Source organism: Bombus huntii, chromosome 13 (genome assembly GCF_024542735.1).
Source record: "Bombus huntii isolate Logan2020A chromosome 13, iyBomHunt1.1, whole genome shotgun sequence".
In the NCBI taxonomy this organism is placed as follows: domain Eukaryota; kingdom Metazoa; phylum Arthropoda; class Insecta; order Hymenoptera; family Apidae; genus Bombus; species Bombus huntii.
In genome coordinates, this window is record NC_066250.1 from 2,065,177 (window position 1) to 2,085,982 (window position 20,806).

A 20,806-nucleotide genomic window follows, 5' to 3' on the forward strand; every position below is an offset into this window, starting at 1 on the left:
GCAAAAAATACCATTAAAGAGGAGTTTACGTAGCGCAAAACGACTGGAACGACGCGACGTTCAGCGGCAAAAACAGGCCACGGGGACGTCAACGGGCGAAATTAACAATGGTATTAAGCAACATAACCGGAACAGAAGCAAGACGCGGCGAGACAGTAAATTAGCTTGGCAAAGTTGAAGCGCATTGCGTCTCCACCACTTCGTAACGAAGAGTAAATGAGTCTTGCCCGAGTTGAATTTGTACCTACATCTGTTACGGCTTCTGCTGCGGCGAAACTCGATAAATAACCGTGATAAATAAAAAAAATTGAACGAGAAAAAAGATAACAGCGACGCAGTCAAGTAATAAATTGAAATTAGAACAAAAGGCAGAGGCCGGACGAAATATAAAACGAAACGAGAGAATAAAGTTTGCGACGACGTCGAAAGAATACGTTTTGAGAATGAAGGAGGATGATGATGAATAAGTGTGGACAATTCGCCTCGTGTTTCCATTTCAAGCCAACGGGAGAAGAATTTACTTCTTTTCGTTGAGAACAGCGAGATGCGAAACTCTTTTGAAATGCAACTATTCTTGGATAATTTGATATCTGGTTAATTTAAAAATACGAGGAAAATGTAGTATGTACGTAGAAGAAGAATGACAAGGGCGTTTCAAGAATAAAGTTAAAAGTACAAGTTAGATACAAATTTTTAATAATCTCCGGCAAAGTTGGGGAGTAAAACTCCGGGAGGTTGTAACTCGAGTATGAATCACCCACGCGAGTGTTCACTGACTGTAAAATTTTCCAACGAGATTCATAGTAGCATAATCTACCATCGACGTATAATTAAGTAAAAATCGACATAGCTCAGGCATTTTTATCTTAAACCATCTACGATTCTGATGGAAAGTGAATATGTGTTACGCCAAATGGTAAACTTCTTGAGAACGTAACATCGCAAGGTTTTGTCGTCTTTTTATGGCCGTGTCCGAAGCAGTTCTATCACGAGATCGGATACTTTCGATTAGCCAGGGATGTGTATCGCGAACAAGTTCAGTTGAGCACGTATTTCAGCCATGCCTTCGCTCGACGAAGTAATATGTAACCTGCTTGATAGTCACGGCGCGCATACCTGTCATCGGACACGAAACTCTGGCTTCCGCTTGTATCACGTGAGAGAAGACACCAGACGAAGATGAGGCAGCTGCGTGCTTCACGGTTGGAAAATCAGTGAACTTCGGACTTAATAACGCAATGTCGATAATCAAGATACGATAGAAAACTTCTCAAACGCTTTTAAAACTTTCTACGCCTAATCGAAATTTAACGAAATCAAAGTTGATTGCTAAATTTAAAATGCAACAGCGAGAGAGACGAAAGAGACAAAAGAAGGATAACGTTTCCACCATTGACGATTCATGCGCACATCCATAAACCGCATATTAGCCGCGCTATCTGCTTATCCGAACGCCATCCCGTCCCACCAAAGGTTAATTACTCCATTCCAATTAATGCTAATAGTATTACAGATCGCAGCGTCCCTTACACGATAATGCGCCCCGTAATAAGGTGAACCGATCGCATCCCCTAATTAGTGGCGATGCACGTAACCTACCACAGGAAACAAGAGAATAGCTGATATCAAAACGCGTACATCTGCGCGTGGACGCGGGATTCGTCAAGCGAAAACGAGGCCAGAAATCTAACCCGCCTTTAATTGGTACATGTTTCGTGTTAACATCTGTTACAGGGTTACGCGTGCTTCTGCCGCCAGCGCGCGGCCAAAGGTGGATTAACTAATTAGAATAGCGTACGATCCGACGTGACCCAACGATTAAGATGGTACAGTCGACCTGAACTTAAGCACGATGTAATCGTCTTAGATCCGTAACGACCATCGGGGCGGGCGAGCATTAATCTTCGACCGTGTCTGGGGCTGCTTGATATGCCGCTGTGGATCCTCTGGTGATCTCGTGTCTGCCACCCCAAACCGGAGGAATCACCATCGTATCAGCCCGGGTACATCGTGTACTCACGAGGAACCAGCTCTAACGTGTCGCTGAAATTAGCTGTGTATCTCGCTATTTTTATATTTGCCATTGTATTCTAGAGCTTACGATGCAGAGAAATTTGATATGCAATGGTACGTCATGAAAATATTCGTACATTTACGTTTGTTACTTTCAATAAATGGAGTAATCGTATAAGATTGAGATATTTAAAGCAACATGGTGTCTAGAACACAGAAGAAAATGCGATATCACAACGAATTTATTGAAAATACATATCAGTATCCAATTATCGTTACCAACCAGCTTCCATAAAACTAAATATTATTCGAAACTTTCGTAGAAACATTCTCTAATTTCACGGTTTCCGCGCTTATCGCCAAATTTCCCTAAACAATTTAATCTACTTTCGAACATGCCAGAGCACGCGGACCACCGTACGAATATACGCGAAAATACGGTCACGTGTTTCACAAGCCATGAAACACGAACAGTCGGTCTTTCACGCTATTTTCGCCGTACGTGATGACATTACGTAGGTATACGCGATTTCTCGCGTACCCCCGGAAAGAATATTCACCGAGAACGGACCTCGCCCTCGAATTCCACGTTCGACGTAAATTCTCATGGCGACACGACGCGTGTATTAAGAATCCCCATAAAAAGAAAACGAAGACCCCTGTAGTTTCAGCCACGAAAGCCAAAGGAAACGTGCATTTATTACAAGTTAAACGACAGCTTGGCTCTAAACGTTCTCTCAAACCGTTGCTTAGAACATTCTTTCGTCCCGAACAGTCGTAATTGAAACATTAAAAGGCTATTACGCTTGTGTAATTACGCTTTCATTATCGTTCTTAGTCACGATACTATTAGCTAGCAGGTGTACGACGCACGAGCGAAAAGAGGGTGAAGAAATATAAAAAAAAAAAGTGAGTGAAGCAAATGGGTGGCAACAGCGGCATAATCGACGAATGAAATTCATCGTGTCCAGCACGCTGAAACGCGAGAGTTCGACAAACTCGTGCCAAACACGTGACCTTAGCCAGAGTTCGCGGAACCCGGTCCCCGTTTGCTATTCAAACCATGATCCGTTGCCCGGCTATGGGATTCCTTTTTGGTTCTACCTGCGAATACCTCGTCGAAGATGCGATATGGGATGGAGCAGCCGCTACATCGCGATCGATAAATCTCCACCTCGCCTCTATTAGAATCGATATCGTTCTAAAAACCACCCTTCTTGTTCGATATCTACGTTGAGAAAACGCGAATCCATCTATAATACGCATCTATAAATATAAAATACATAGATGATTTAATTAAAATGGTAAAATTAAATTTACCAAAAATACTTATGTAGATCTTGCCAAGAAAAGAATGCAAATTTTGCTTACTCTATTCAATAAAAAAAGACGACTCGTATCTGAGAATTTTTCATGACTTTTTTAAAGCCTACAACTATACAAAAATTAGATTTAGACACGAATGACCTAGTTTAGGCGCGGTCGATCGATATCGTGTGAAATAAAAGATTATTTGAAGATTAAGTAAAATTCTTTCGTGGCGAGCTTTCTTTGTCGATTTATGGACTAGAGCGAAAAACAGGCAACGAAATGATTAACGATACACTAGATGTCCCGCGATGTAGTCTCTTAGGGCTCTGAATATATCATACGGCTATCTTGTAGGTGCAACGTAGGTGGTGGTACAGATCAACGAAGGAATTAGGCCCAAGGGAGAACGAATCCAGTGTCCGCGAATTACTCATGCATCGTGTCACGAATTTACGACACGTATATCGCTATTGAGACTGCAGTCACCAGAACCTAGCAGTTCGTACGAAAGGCCTGGAAGACAGGAATGCAGCCCAGCGTTCGTCGGATAATTTCTAAACTCTGATTTCTAACAATTTCAGCCATAATATATCCAACTTGTTTCCATGTCCGTTGACACGAAATATTCATGTCCGATGACGTCTGCTACAAATCCAATTGCCTTAAGAACATTGTTCCTGACGGAGGAAATTTTCTTTTATCGTTCTACGTAAAAATAAAAGCGTATTTAAAATTTAAAAAGTTTGTCCTTTTTTTCGATATTCGTGCGATTTTCTTTTCGAAATATTTTCGGCTGGTTCGTGTTTCTTTAAATAACTTCCGCTTTCTTCCCCCGTCTGCCGGATTATTCGAAATTTACTATACTCCGTGGAATCGTTCCTTTATTCTTATTCCGGCTAAACCCAACTTACAACGTGTATCGTTTACCCGACGAAAACGCGGCCTCGAAAAGACCCTCAAGGAAAAAACCACTTATCTCTCGCCACTTCTCAATTACTCCATAGCAACCTGACGCCTTGAACCACCCTGTGTAAACGGAACGACACAATTTCCAGCGTTTCCGTTATACAATATCGAACGGACCATTCTTCTGTAAAAAAAGAATAACCCGAAGAAATGTACGCGTACTATGTCACTTTCGAAATATACGCGACAACTGTGCCGCTCTCTTGAATATGCAAATGGGACAATAAGCGTGTCCCCGAGTTGAACGAAAAAAAACTGGAACGAGAAAGTTTAAGGTAAGGCTCCAGGGAGAAAGAGCAATGATAGGAAAACGATCGAGGATAAAGGAGCGAGGTCAGGTAGAAGCAGCGTCTCGATTTACGTTTTACGAAGTTAATTGAATGGGTCCTCTCTCCCTTGTCGTAAGATCGCTTATAACGATGGGGGCGGAACGGAGCCTATGGAAGCGCAAAATGGTTATTATCTCCGGCGCCGCAGACATAGCTGGCTGAGCTTCTGATTTACGAGCTGCCCTCTCGACTTAATCCTCGCATCTACCCACTCGTTCCACAGCGACGATCCTCCTGTGATCGGTGCTGCAATTGGTCCTCGTCTTTTCAGACGTCGACCAAAGACATTAACACGGCGGACGCCTGTTTCGAACCGTAGCGATCGATGCCTTTTAGGATCGGACTCTAATCGGTCGTGAAAAGCGACTGACAGGAACTAAGACATCGAGTACGACCGATTGAACCGATGTATCCTTATATCGGGCATTTTACTTTGGGTAAAAAGAGAAAGAAAGGAAAAGAATCGAATAACTTTTATACCGCCTTCGAAAAAGAAGAAAAGCGTCCAAATTTAATGAATATATATATTTTTTTATGTATGTTCGCCGATTTCTCCGTAACGGTCTCACCAATCGGAAGGATTATTTCGTATCTTGGGTATATCTTCCCGCTGGACTCATTAAAAAAATGTTTACATTTTCGTTTATTGTAAACTATTCTTTACCAGCATATAATTATGAACGAAGGGAAATAAATTTTAACGTCATATTCGGGATTGGAATCATACCTTGGAAGGATAACATGCGATCTTTCACCTTACAGCAATCCGTTCGAGTACCGGCGTTATAAGCATATTACGAATCGAATAGAACCGAGCGACGACCCAAGAAGCGACGTTTCCTCTCCAGTTCTCGTCTCAAATACGAAACTTTGTCGTATTGAGCGATCAAACGCTTTAACCGATATAATAACTCTGTCAATCCAGAAAAAAGATCCTCGATCCGCCAACTTACATGGAGCCTATCGATCATAATCTGTGAAAAGGTGGAGCGATAAATTTGTAAATCGAGCAAAACCGAATTAAGACTCGCGCAACTTGTTTTCCACGACATCTATCCGATACAAGAAACTTCGTGATAGGATCTGGCGCCACTTCCTGGCTCAAAAGTTGCAACTGTAATCAGGAAATTCTCGTGGAGGGCTTACGGACTGTCTAAGGAAATTTCTCCTCCGGCTTGACAAATCGCGAGCATCAGGAACTCGTTCCCGAGACTCACGAGCTCTTCCGGTTTTTCACGGAGCGGCTGTTCGCCCGGACGAAACAAACCGCTCAATTTGTGGTCCGGCAGCCGAACGAATGACCCTCGGAACGGAGTTTCAGCGAGTTTACGTATCGGTTCGAGACTTATCCCTAGCGGGCTGAGCCGGATCGTGTTCGTAAATGGCGCCATTTTTCACTCGGTCCGATCAAGCTGCCTCCGATACATAGTAAGATGTCGTTAACACGCACGATTGCGGCGTCGCTTAATCCGACGTACTTAATTCGCCATCGTTTGCAACGTTCCTCTATCGTCCCTTCGGTTTGACCTCTTTCCTAAAGTTCGCTGGCTTTGCCCGTTGCTATCGAAACGTCTCTTCCGGGATTTTTTTAAATCTCCTTAAGTACTTGGCAGAATATTTAGTTAAGTGCGTTTTAATTAAGAAGATGCTCGAGAGGAAATAAAACTTGAAATTTACGTTCGAGTAGCGTAGTTACTTTTATATCGAAGTTTGTTTCACTTACTGAAATTAGGAAGTTAAATGCCAGTCTTTGCGTCTTCCACGGGTAACAGCGTGAATCTGCATACCTGAAAGGAAAAAACTTGTTAGTCAAAATCAAAAGATTCACTCGCTACTACAAATCTATTCTGTATAAACCTCGATAAGTAATCATTGCCAAAATTTACAGGCAATTTTGTCCAATCACCGTCTCGCCGTCTGCGATCAACGAATGACGAATTCGAATAGGACGGCTTCGTCCCAACCCCACGAGCGTATTCCCGCAGTTTAATCGCGTTATATCGCGATAAGCTTCAATCCGATTTGGCCAATTCAATTTTACGAATCCTTTCGCAGACGTGCCGAGATCGTATCGCGTTTAATAGACATGCCCAGCCATCTCGCTCCGAACTAATAATTTTTCTATGTGAATAACAAACCAGCAGTTCCATTCGCTTGAGTACCCATTACCGAAAGAGAACTTAGGCTCGCAGCTACAAAACCGTCTCCGCATTATACTTTATTTCAATTTCAGCTTCCGAACTTCGTGATTCCACCTCATAACTGTTGAAACGTTTTAAAGTCGTCATGAAGTTCCCAATAAAATAAACATTCCGCCAAAGTTTCCGCGTACAACTTTTCACTTTTGCACGATGCGCGAACACGTATCCCACACTCGAGCCGTACGAACAAACATGTACCCGAGGCTTAACTCCTAGAAAAATGAAGTTTTGCTTGCGTGCAACGTCGCTCGACTAAAGTTTTACGAGGACTAATCCGCCGGTATTGCGCCGGAAATTTTAGTATCGCGATAACGTAGTGTACCAATATCCACGCGACACTCGAGAATTTAATATTTATGTGTACAACGAAAATTAGTCGCGACAGCTAGGCGATGAATTTAATAAAATTCTATTCGTAATCGAACAAAAATAAAACCAAAATTAAGAGCCGAGTCCATTTAACAACCGTCGAAATTTAATTAAAAAAAAAAAAATCATCCAACTCTCCTTTTATCGGTACCCAAAATATTACGCCGAAGGGATAAAGATAAAAAATAAAACCTCCATCCTCTCGGTACAAGATCATTCACCCTCGAACCTAGAATCGCGCAAATCTGAATTTACAAAATCCCCGCCTGTTTACCCTGTCGATTCAATGCCATCCCTCTCGCCGTTTCAAGATAAAACCTAAAAAAAAAAAAAAGGAAAGAAAAATGAAAGAGATCAGAAGCAAAGTCCAAATTCTATAGGAAATGAAAGCCTGACCCTAAAAGACAGGCAGCCAACTCGATCTCGTCACTCGAAGTCGGCTGCTACCTCTGTGGAAATTGAAGTCGGACGCGAAAGGGACCATCTCCGTATGTAGGCCACCGACAGCAATAACACTTTTTCCCCGGGAATACTTTACATCGACATCGTGGCACACTCTCGAGATTCTCGTGCGATGGTAGTGGTTTGATCCGAAGAGGAAAAGAAATACAGGGGCGAAGGATTGTGGAATCCGTGTATAGGATTTTCACAAACGAAACGAGCAATCTTAAGGCTAGAGGATCCAGTGTTCGAAGAGGAGCGACCGATCAGAACCTGTCTGCCTTGGCTTTCGAGCTTCGTAACCACGAGAAACGGCCTTGAGTGTCGCGGATTCCACTTTCACAAGCGACTTCCGCCCACCTCCGTGGAATCGATCCGCGTCCTCGCGGATACCTTTTTCCTCTTTCTTCTCCTTTTTCTTCGTCCTCTGCCTCTGTCTCTCGTTCCCTCTCTCAGCCCTAGCTTGTCTGTCGTTGCAGCTGCAATGCAACCCTCCGTTCCGCAGGGGAATGTTATCCAATGGAAGGCAAAACGAAACATAGTTCTTTTACGGTTGCTCGATAGTAAAGAATACGGCCAGAGTCACAGGGGAAAGCGTGTACAAAATGCTATCTGTTATTCGAAGAAATACGACTGGCGTGGGAGAACGCTTGAACTAGAATCGATAAGACGAGAGGCGAAGGAGAAAGGGAGGATGAAAATAAGACGGTTTCATGTGTGGTGCGCTGGGTAATTTCTGGAATTCGTGACAGATGATCTTAAGATACGACGAATACGCGAGAAAGAAATATTAATGTTTCGAAAGGATATGAAAGTTATACGAGTTGATTGTCATTGTTTTCTTAGTCATAAAAATCTTTTTGTATAGTAAGATCTTTTCCCTTGTTCTGGGAAATTTGGAAATACCTTTGATCGTATCTTTCATCGTCTTTACGCATGTACGGTTTTTATAGCTGTTACGATTTTTATAATCGATTCGAATTAAAAATGTTCAAATTGAAGGAAACCTCGAGTAAAACACTCTACTGTGGACGCCCTTTTGAGACAATCTCGGTATAATTTAGTCACGAGATAGAACGCATCTAAAGAAACTTTATTAACTTCGTTTAAGTTTCCCTTCGTGAAAAAGTAAATTGATATAGGAGAAAGTCTCGACAGTTGAAATTCTGAATTCTCGTCTCATGGTTTAATCAGATGTTAATGATAACTTTTATAATTAGCATTTCTTTGACTAAATAATTTTCTTCTGCTAGATCGACAAGACACCGCCACGGTACAATAGTATGGAACTTTCCCCCCAGACTTTCGACAAATTTCAAGATCCAAGATCTTCCAAGACCACGCAAACAGACCCGTAGCTCCTCAATGTCGTTAGAACTGCAGTTCTACGCAAAACTGACCGAAACCAAACCCATTACGTTTCACACGCCAGGAACTTCAGTTCGGGCAACACGAGACCGTGTTCTCTACGGGTCACCACATTCCACCGTCGCCAAGTTCCATCTACGTTCCACAACCGGCCGGCCAGCGCACGTGACGTAAATTCGGTTCAAGGGTCGGCGAACGAAGAGCGGAAGGCTCGTCCAACGTAAAGAAAACGGGATTGCTCGCCAACTTTGCTACCGAACTCCACCGCTTCGAGAACGCGCGTACTTACGAAAAACGATACGTATCGAGTGCAATTTCGAGCGGTCGTATTTCTCCGCGTGCACGTGTGCACCACGGAAATCCGAGCGATGCCTCGACTTGTCACGCTTGTAACGTTAGCTCGTAATGTCCACGATTTAATAACGCGTACAGGACGGTATTGATCCCCGCGGGAACTTCGGTCACCGACGCTCGACCATGCTCTGCTCTAACTCGCTTCCTGACGCGATAATTAGATAGGTTGTCTCGATAAGAACAGTTTCAGTCGGTTCTTTCGTGCCGACGATGTTAAAGGACGATACGGAGTCTCTTTAACGGGGATAGCATCGTAGCTTCGACGAGCAGAGAGTGGCTTTCAGAGTTAAGGACGTCATTCGAGAACCATCGAGATATCTAGAATTTCAGTTGTTTGAGAAAGAAACCAGAAATTAGAGGAATAGGGGAGTTTTTGATCCGGAGCGAGGCATCTGAAACCTCCTACTTTCACCTTCTATTTTACCACTCAGTCGTAGGGAAATGAAATCTAACGTAACTTCGTCAAATCGATCTATCGTAGTTGTGAAAAGTTATAGATTATCGGATATTCGGTATATGGTGTTAATAATTACGATACCGTATAAGTTAAAAAACTAAAAAAGGCAGTAAGACAAAAGTTAATTTTGCATCGAAACTGCATTTTACTAAAACCGAAACTCCATTGTGCTTTCGACAAGCGATAAACTAGGTTCAACTAAAACGTTTCGAAAATCGTAGGATCGTGACTGTGAAATGACTTCCCCCAAAGCTTTTTCAAACGTCGATTTGCACCCGATTCACGCGGAGTCCACAACTGAACAGCGGTCTCTGGAAAATCGGCAATACAGCGAAATGGAACGCAGTGTATTTGCAACAAATATGATGGATTGCCTGAATGATACAGAATGTGGATCCTTTCGCTGAAAGCGCATTGTGCGATATTTTCTCTCGAATGTCCGCCCTCGGCAAATTGTTCAGCGCGAATGGAAGTTTCTATGCCTGCGTCGAATGCTTAAGCGAAATCTATTTCGTAATTATGTCATAGCAACAACTCGGAAAGTGAAAAGAAAGAGGCGTAGGTGAGAAACGAAGTTATAAATCGCGAGCAACTTGAAATTGTTCGAAGAAGCGAGAAAAGTGGGAGGAAAGTTCGCGTAACAGATGATTTTCTGCTTTGTGCTTCGTTTCAGAAAAGTTGCCGAAACACATTTTCGTTCATGCTTTCGCTTCGTCGTTAAAAAAGACGCTGAAATAGGTTTTTCCACAGGCGAGGAAAGTTTGATGTAACGTTGAAAGTAAGATGCAACCAAGCAAATACGCGAGAGTCATGTTTCTCGTAAAACTTTTACCGCCAATCGAGACAAAGATCGACGAAGCGTTGATATACGCGAAAGACTCGTCGTAAAATCGAAAAAATTTGAGCCGCTGGGAAAATCGATTTATCGAGGGCAATAACTTTTCGAAACTCATCGGGGAATCGGTAGATGGAAAAGAAAAATCGACCAAATGCCGATGTGGAATCTTCGGTTGAAAATATATACGTAGAAGTATGCGTCGCGTAATGCTGTTAGTTGAGTGCCAGTTAAAATTGAACTCTCGTTAGCGTTGAAAGTCGTGCGATTCAATTTAAAATGTACACGTAAGGGAAGTCGTTATAGAAAAATCTAATTAAAAACGGAAAAATACGAAATTAGATAATATATGGAAATATCGATATGCGCAAAATTTTTGGAAGAAAAATTTCAGTTTATTCACAAAGTTCCCCGAATATAAATCTGTATAAATTTTATCAACGATCGAATTATCAGTGATTATAATCACCACTTGACTAATTTTCACTTCTGTTTGTAACATAGAATTTTTATCAGAGAATGATAGAAATCACTACTATGAAGATAGATTAAATTACTTTATCAATAAAACCCAAGGTTAAACACAATATTGAACTTAAAATTCTGATCCCAATAATTCTGATTTTTCATTTGCGTAATCACTCAGCTCTATAGATCGTCGTATGATTGCAACTCCATTTCCTGAGAACTAGGATTCCTAATCTAAAAGATCACAACCTCGAAAAGGGTTGCAAATGATCGAGCGTCCCTAGACCGTCTGCGTGCTATAATTATTTTTCCAAAATTCGGAAAATTAAATTATCCAGAGACGTACTTACTTACCCGAAGCTAAATATCGATTTCAATTTAGCTGTTACATAGCTGCTTTAAACGACCACTGCAGCATTCAATACTGGGCCAAAGCGATCGTCACGAAACAGTATACCTAGTATACCTAGTATTCGACAAGTATCACAGCTATTCACGGGTATTAGAATGGCGGATCGTCCGAGTCGAAAACAAATGGTACTAGTCGTAACAATGATTAATTGTAAAGGGTGGCATAGGACGTGGTTAAGCGTGGTTAATCATCCACCGCGAGACCAGAGGATTCCCTCCGTGAACCATGTGACAGAAGTACGGCGAACCACGATTGTTTGACAGATAGCCGCGTCAAAACAACCACCGCGTGGTCCTTGTATCTGCAGTCGCGTGTGCATAGGCTACTGACACCTGTCGTGGCTCCTCGAGTCTCTGTCAGTTGGACTAACCGTTCGAACAATAGGGTACCCAACCCCCTACCTGCGGACTCTCATACATCAAGAACTGACTAAGCTCGCTGCAAGACTCGTACGCCGTGAAATAGGACGCTCGAACGAGAATTCTTGTTAAATACACTGTCAGGCGCAAGGTTCGTCCAATTCACCGCCGAATACCGATGGATGAGCAAGGTGAACTGTTTTAAGAAGATATACGATCCTCTGCAAAGCAAAGGTCTCAGCAACGTGAACAGACTGGAAATATCGTGGTTCTAAGAATATCGGTATTGTCTCAATTTCGTCTTTGTTTTTGCACGAGTATTTAATTCGTTTTAATTTCATTTTAAACTAGTTAGATGCGGTCAAACGATTTTTTAATGAACTCTACCAACGACGATTGCGCGCATTTAACTTTCGCCATTCGATTCAATCACCTTACAGCACTTTGTAAAAACGTATAATTGTTTGCAATTATTTTATAGTTTATAGGCGAATTGATACGCAGACGGGCAGGGATCAATGGAACTGCCAAGCGATGGGATGCAACGGGGATAAACGCGATAGTATCCTCTCTAACGCGTTGGATCTACACCAGATTCGACCCAGTCTTAACTGAGGTCTAACCTGACTATCTAAGCCAGAGCCTAACAGGGGTCACGCACTCTGGGGCCGCTGACACCTGTCGCAAGCTCTAGAGAATCTGCCAGCCTGAATAACCGAACAATAGGATCGTGAGCTTGCACCTGCACACCTGGATCTAGATTAAACGTCGGTTAGCCAGCAAATTGGCCCATCAATATTCATTATCGCACGGTCTGGACGATGGTCAAAAATTCGATCTAAGCGCTCCAGTAGTTTCATCGAAACGATACTCTTTACGCAGTGTTTTAAACTAATTGCGAAATTTTGAGAATAAAGAAAGCTATAATACGAATATAGCGTAGAATACAGTAGGAATCCAGTAGCGGATAATTTTTATATTTCGGTGTACTCCAAATCATGAAATTCCTAGAGAAATATTTGTTCGTTAAATATACTTTGGTCAAAACGAAACTCCGATCTTATCGAAAAATGATATGACAAATAAAATAGAAAAATGGTAATCCAAATTCCACTAGTCTCCAGAAATTTAGCAACGACATTGGCGTATCAACAACGATACGAACGAGCCTGGTCTATGTTTGCTGGACAACGTACACACTAAGAGTATCCAAACGTTGACCGTGTTGAATAATTTCCGTCGAATCAATTCGCGTATCGAAACATCGATCGTTGTATCGTCGACCAAGCTTCGTTCCGCCATAAATTTCTCCGACGAGAAAATATAATAAATGAGAAAAGTGTGTGTACGGCTTCAACAGCGTCGATAAAGTTATCGAGTACGAAAATTAATAGGTGAAAATTATCAGCAAGATAAGTGAGAGATTTGTATCAATCCCAATATCGATAAAGAAATTATTGATTTTGAAAATTTAATCAATTTTCTATGATATCGTTAATAGAATGTCGCTAGTATGGATTATTCAAGCGTGATTAAATGGTGCGAGAAACGATAAATACATTGTATAATTCCCGTTGGATTAAACCGTGAGATTCGATCGATCGTTAGTTTAAAATGTACATTGCTTAACATAGAAAAGCTATTGTTGTGAAAGTTTCAATATATAGATATTAAAAATAAAAAACATGAAAGACTGGAATCTGTATAGTGCTCGTGACTAATTAATTTAGACGGAAGCGACTTAACCGATGTGAATTGGTGAGTACAATCAATCCTGATTCTCAGTTGCAAACTGCATTAGATACATCCGCCCTAAATTTGATATAGGTTTCGCCCTACGATCACAAGGTACACCGCAAACGATCATTACCAACGACAGATCCTAATTAATGAACACATCCCAATCGAACGACCAAATAATCGAAACGCCCAGGACAGAGCACGTTAAACTTGTTTCAGATGAAATTGTGTGACACAAATCTCTTCTACGTGAATCTATTCCACTGCTGTCCCACGTCTCTCTTCCGAAGAATCAGTAAATTTTATTTATTATAATCGATCGTATACTTCGACTCCTTTGCTCGTATCGATGCGATGATAAACCAACGAAAAATCGATAGTAGCGTTACGAGAATTTAATAAACCGTATATTTCTGTAATGAACAAATCAAATAATTTATTTTTTACGTCAAAACTCGAAATTTCAAACAGAAGCGGCGATGAAACTCAGAGGAATTAACGGCAGAAAAGCACTAAAAATTTAATTAAACTTTCGGCAAAAATGAAACTGCTCGCGGAGATCAACCGAAACGAATCGCTTCCGATTACAAAGCATTGGTAAACGAATTTTTTTTGTGAACGACACGATCAATTAACGCAGCTGCAAATCCGATATGCGCATTTCGTACAACTAGCAGCATCACCGTTGGCTATGAATAAATACGCTCGCAAATACCGGTCCTTTAGCCGAGCAACTGCGGATAAACGATAAAATTACTCGATAAACCGTCAACATACAAGAAAGATATCGATGAGGGAGGAGAGGGCAAACCGATTACAATGAAACGATTTTTCGATGAGGCTATCCAGCGATGTTTACTCTAGAAAACAATCCATTGGTTTCGAGGCGAACACCTCTGTGAGCAGCGATCGCTTTCAATCGAAGAAATCGTATCGAAAACGCTGGTAACTTTCAAACACGACTCGGCCAAATATGAAAATTAAATCCTCAAGATATTTCTCAATCACGAATTTCACGTAGATTTAGAAACTCTTTATACAAACACGTGGACGCGTACCTGTTCAAGCTGTTTTATAACGTCTTTAATACCTAAGCTTAGGTATAAAAAATGCATTAACAATTTATGTCCTTTTATGCATAATTTTCTGATGAAAAGAAGCGTATAGGTGCTTCAGTCATAAGTCTCAGTCGTAAAATGCCAGAAAGAATACTTTAAAAAATTAAAGGATCTAAAATGTATCTCCGGAGAATCGCAAACGAATCCCTATGAAATTAGCAGAAAGACAAACTAAATGTTGCTGTTCTCCAAAGTAAAACACGGTAAAGGCAAGAAAACGATACAATCTGTGCGAAAGTGTCCGGAAACATACGACTGCGCACTCCAAAGACACGCAATTTGCGAAACAACCCAATCTGGGAAATTTTTCTGGCTGCATAACGGTTGAATATTTTCAGACTGCTTCAATTTCCTGGCAAACAAAGGTGGAAAACATCAAAAGATGGAAAAACACGCAACTACTGTTTGCAACGAAACTGTTCCACTTGATGAATCGCGCATAAAGGAAACTAAACTGCAAAAGGTATTTCCACGTTTTGTGAATAAAGAATATTATATACATAAATTTGAATACATACATATAAGTCTGGAAAAAGCACATAAACGTATAGAAGCTGCGTATCCTCGAAACAATTTAACCATGGAATAACTTTATTAAAATGCTACGACGAAACTAAATTGTCCGGGTTATAACGCCGTAATACTACCAAAGAAACGTTGGGAATCGAATAAAGTTTGAAATTTTTAATTTGCAACTTATGAAACTACGAAAATTTACGTGCTATGTATCTTTCGCGAACAAAATTTCAAAGTAAAGGAAAAACCATGTAAAACAAACTTATAAGAAAATAGTATAATTAGTTGTAACTTTTTTAACAATTATACGACCTATGTTCAGCAAAGAGATTATTGACAGACCATACTATTAACAACGAGGCCATTAGTGACCACGGAAAGCACGTAATTCGTGGTTGCATGTTTGCAAGCTTAACTGATATTCAATGACATGAAATGGAGTGGAGTTATCCGAAATTCGAATCTTGTCTAAGCAGAAGGGAAAGGATAACGAGAAGCTTATCGAGAAAAGTGAGCAGCCGGTAGAATCGATATTATCGAAAAGAAAGCAACGAAGGATAAGTAACGTATAGATAGACTATAACAGCACGTAGATTGCCGTCTAGCAAGCATCTAATACGAATAGGGCCTGCTGCAAACTTGAATTTATGCACGCGTTGCAACGCATAAAGTTCCCTGTCCTTGCATACTCTCTGCACCATGACAAATTTCTCACCGTTCCAGCAATATTCCTGCTGACGGGTTAACGCCAAATATATTTTGAACGACGAAGGATCAATTTTCCTGCGAGACATCAAGTCGATCCGAGTCTAATGCGGGACAGGATCAGGTCCGAGAAAAACGTCTGATGTCTCTGCACACTTTTACAAGTCACATGATGCAAGTAACTCTTGCATAACAAATAAACAAAATTCTACAAACGTTCGCGCGACAAAGATCTATAACCTACGATTCGTTTAACAGTTTTCAGAGAATAGTGTCTCTACAATCTTGACACGTTTTAAGTATGCTTGCATGCAAAAGCTAACCTTAGACAAAGTAGAGCAAAAACAAAGAATTTTTCAATCATAGGTCGATAGCGAGAGTTAAACAGGGACATTTTACAACTTTTCTAGACCAACAGCCTTACTTGTTACGTCGAAGCTTTGCAATACAATTCTATAAGGTTCGACATCGGTAACGTTGATCTGTTACATCAATCTTTAAAAAAAAAAAAAAAAAACTGAAGGTGATCGCATAAATCACTCGAAGACTCGTTTCCCTTTCAAAGGGGATTCCTCCAGCGTATTCAACACTCCTGAGACGAGGAAGATGATTACCATGACACGGTTGCATAAGAGAACGCCAAAAAGAGTATCGTTCTGCTCATCTTATCGCTTAAAGATGCTCTCGGTAAGCCACCGAGCGAATCGTTCACATAGTTTTCGTCTATTAGTGGTCCCTGACGAACGTTGTAACATGGGAAAGAGCAAAGTGGCAGCGACTAATCGCAGCCAAGCGTACAACGTTTATCTTTATACGGGATCGCAATTAACCGCGATAAAAAGAAGATGTTCAAGCGAAGGTAGATAAATTATGTCGACCGACGCTATCGGCTAAGTAAATGACTCGAAATATCCGCTGAGTCAAACGTAACCTTCCACCTCCATCGCGTGAAAGGATCGTGGACGTTGAGAAGCTGCATGTTTCCCGATCGCCTTGGGGGATGACCTTGGATGCGCATCGTTTTCAACGCGAGCCAGGTCAGACGTTCACTGGCCGAGAAAAGAAATAGAATCGTCCCCATCCGAGGCACCCTCATCTCTCTACCCTTTTCATCCGATTTTCTTCGATGAGCATTTTCGTCTCCAGCGTCCAGCTACCCTTATCCTCGAAAGAAATGCAAAGTCAGAAGGGTAGAAGAAAATTCAGAAGGGTCGCTCCGGCTTTTATCGTTTACGGAAACGAGCAGACGCCGATTTCCTTCGCTGTGATTTCTGAGAAAATTGATTCCTATTTCTTGGCTGCCTGACGAATGAATTTTAATTTTGAGGTTCGAGCAAAGGGGTTGGTATCAGATTTATTTTCATCGTTGGTTCTCCCGACATTTTATATCGTGTTACATTTACATGGAAAAGATTATATTAAGATGTCACAATGTCTAGATAAGTCTGCTATTAAACTTACTCGGCATATAATCGCCACTCATCGCGTATTTTTGTTCTAATACTTTCTTCCTGGAATTCTCCAGCTTCTAATTCCTGTAAAATAGTATTATTAAATATCAAATGAGAAAACTGAATGATCTTACCAATATTTCTGCTTTCATGATACTATCTCTTGTTTCGTTTCTTTTTCTCTCGCTTTATATTCCAATCACACTATGTAAATGATTTCTTATTGAGAAATGATAGGTAGAAGAATTCAAAGAACACACGTTTCGACGTAAAAATGCAAAGAATAGATAGGATCTTTGGAATATACGTACGTGACTTTATTAGACACCGAAGGCAAACGCGATTCTTCGATAGATATATTTCAAAAAATCGTGATTCACTGGCATCCTATTATCGAGCTTTCTGCTTTCTTATCTTCTTCTAACACGAGCAAGAGACAGGTTCCCTCCGTCCAGGAACAAATAACTCTCGCAATGATCAAGAAGCGAACAGATTTCCGTGTCATAATACATTCGCGCGTAATGCGCCTCGACAATGTATACGATACGAAATATGTGCCTATTGAATTATTATTTCTTAAAATAGGCTTGATCGTAGATGGAGGATCATTCTTCCTGGAAGATCGTTAAGAATCAAATTTCCCATTCTGACGATTACGATGTACAGGATGATTCGGTGTATCCTGTCACACTGGACATCTTTTTCTATCTTTGAAAAAGTACGATTTGCGTTTTTAAGATTAAGCAGCGCCTGAAATGCCACATTTCACGTTTATTAGACAAATATTTCTTGAATTACAAGGGAGTTGCAATAAAATTCGTCCTTTAAAAAGAGATTCGAGCACTTTGGACGCTGTAAGGCTACAATCGCACAAACGATCGAAGAACAACAAAACTCTCTAGGAACAAATAGCAACAGAACGTAAAAGGAAGAATATAAACAAACAAGAAAGGAGAAAAGGGATTTTGAAATCTCCATCTTTCGCTTAATCGGAACTCGGAACTCGGAACTCCTCGAACAGCTCCTCGCTCTTCGATCCCAGCCGAACTTCTTTGCCGCTCGACCCTTAAACCAATCGTACTCGCCAACTTCCGAATTCAGATTTCCTCGAATCTTAAATTCCATCTCCGTCTTATGAAAATTTCCAACGCGAAAAATCACGGCCAACCATCGAAAAAACTTCAGCCCTATTTTATCCGAAGAGAAAGATTCCCGAGGTGACAAGAAAGGGAACCCTTCCATCGTCGGATCCGAAGGAATGCCGGCATCGAAAATAGTGTACGATTCCCAGTCTGCAACCCTCGTCAGGCAAAGGATTGAACCTCCACCCTTATCCCCCTTAGCCTTGGCGCGATCTCCGCGTTTTACGACCAGCGATTTATCGGGTCGGCCCTCCCTGTCCTCTCTATCTCGCCGCCTTCCTGAAGCAGTCCATAAATTGCAGCGATGTGCCGGAAGAAAAGGAATGAAAAGGGGTTGAAAGGAAGAAAAGAGGACGCAGGATGAGCCCCGGTTGCTTGGCGAACGAGAGGAAGAACGGTGGAAAGTTGCACACCGCGAAGAAGCAGCAGCAACTTGAATAGAGGCCACACGGTATACCGATTCCTCGGCGTTCCTTCGCCGACCTACGGATCCAACGACCGAAATGCATCGAACGTATATGGCTGTTCATCCCTCTTCTGTCATTCGCACCGCGCGACTCGCGAGCAAACGACCGCGCGCACATTCATACGGTGCAACGCGTAAAGAACGGACTGTGAACGCGGTAACCAGAGAGCCAGCCGACTGTATGAGTACACCTCCGTTCATAAATATGGGAACGTTGCAACGAAATGAAAAGATGCGTCTGGGAAGTTTTTGAAAAATTAGCGAGAACTTGGAGAATCACTGCGGCGATTGGAACCTCCGAGAATTGGATCACGTACATTCGAAAGTTCTAAAGAACTGATATTTTCGACATTGTTATTGGATTATGCGTATGCATTTCTGACGAGTGTAAATATGCAAAGATACTTAATACATAAGGTAGCAAAAGTAAAAGATGTAACAAATAAAAGAAAAATTTTGCAAATTCCAAAATTTGACCGATTGCTCGCTTGCCTGGCAAGCTATGTCAAGTAGCTAAATTTTCTATAAGATCAGAACGACTCCGCAAACTTGAGAGGAAATGTTCAACTTCCATTTCGTTCCATCCGATCTACCCTACCGTGGCTATTCCCTACGGGTGTTGATAGCGTATCCAACTCGAATATGTTTTACGTTTCGTTTAATTCGCGCTAGCAGTCTATTTATGAATGTACGAGGATGGTGTCTCGGTTTAACGGGATGAAGAACAAATCACGGAACCGGACGATTGCTATTTCGTGATTTTTCGCGTTGTTGTTTATTGAAAACACGCGCAAACATTCTCTTTCCATCCCTTTCGCTCTTTTTAATCGGGTGAATTGTTTACGTGGTGCATCGGATGTTGCCGAATGTTACGAAAGATCGATGTACAAAAATTGAATCCAAGCATTGTTGGGTAAATATTTGTTGGATTTTATACATTTATAAATACCGACTGGATTAATACGGATAAACAAGGAACGAAGACGAAGAAAAGGCTGGATACGATAAAATTAATGAACGGATATGCGGGACGGCTATTGTTGGTATTCAGTGGGAATCGTGTATTATTAATTAATTCAAGAAAATAAATTAACATTTCATACGAGTATCTATCATTGATCGATGTTGTGTTGATATCTGAATGAACGTTTGCCAGGAAATTGTGTAGTAGACTTCTTCGAGGGCAAAAGTATTACTAAAATTTGCAATAAATATTTGCAAACGTATGCCAACAATGATAGCTGTCCGTTAAAAATCATCGTCGATCGATGAACAAATTACTATCTACCAAAACGCATGAAATTAAGAATCGAAGAAGCTGGAAATACAACTTTGCAGGTTCTCGTAGCTCGTGTTGCTTGAATTACGCAAATTGCGCAAATTACGCCGGTCGAGTACGAAAAGACGCAATTTTTCACGAAGATAACCGCGGCCACGAAATCTTGGCCAGAATGCGGCGGTCTCATTAAACGTTTGCCCATTACTTTTCCACGATTCGACTTGAAATACGATAAGTATTAAAGCTTACGGTAGCTGTGTCTATAGAACGATGCGAATTCGTTCGAGCGCTACTCGAAACTCGCCACTTTTTCTTCGCCGTAGAGAAATACCGATGAAATAATCGCGAACCGGAATTAATATCCGTCGATTGAAAGCAACCCTGCCGTGGCCTCTTAAATTCATCGTTCAAGAATCATGGGAGTTGTTGTAATAAATATTCATAAGAGTCCCGAGAGCACGCGTTTACTTGCCCGCAGGGAAATACGAAGTTCGATGAAAAGGAAG

At 41.3% G+C, this 20,806-nt stretch overlaps 1 protein-coding gene across 4 annotated transcripts in view; it reads right to left on the reverse strand.

Moving 5' to 3' along the window:
• Positions 1–20,806, reverse strand: part of LOC126872425 (putative polypeptide N-acetylgalactosaminyltransferase 9) — a 292,111-nt gene that overhangs the window by 235,521 nt on the left and 35,784 nt on the right. For 3 of the 4 annotated variants that reach the window (XM_050632373.1, XM_050632369.1, XM_050632371.1), the window contains exon 2: positions 6,343–6,406. The exons of the other annotated variant lie outside the window; for it this stretch is intronic. The gene's annotated coding sequence lies outside the window, so the exon portion shown is untranslated. The remainder of the gene's footprint in view (positions 1–6,342; positions 6,407–20,806) is intronic. 4 annotated transcript variants of the gene reach the window in all.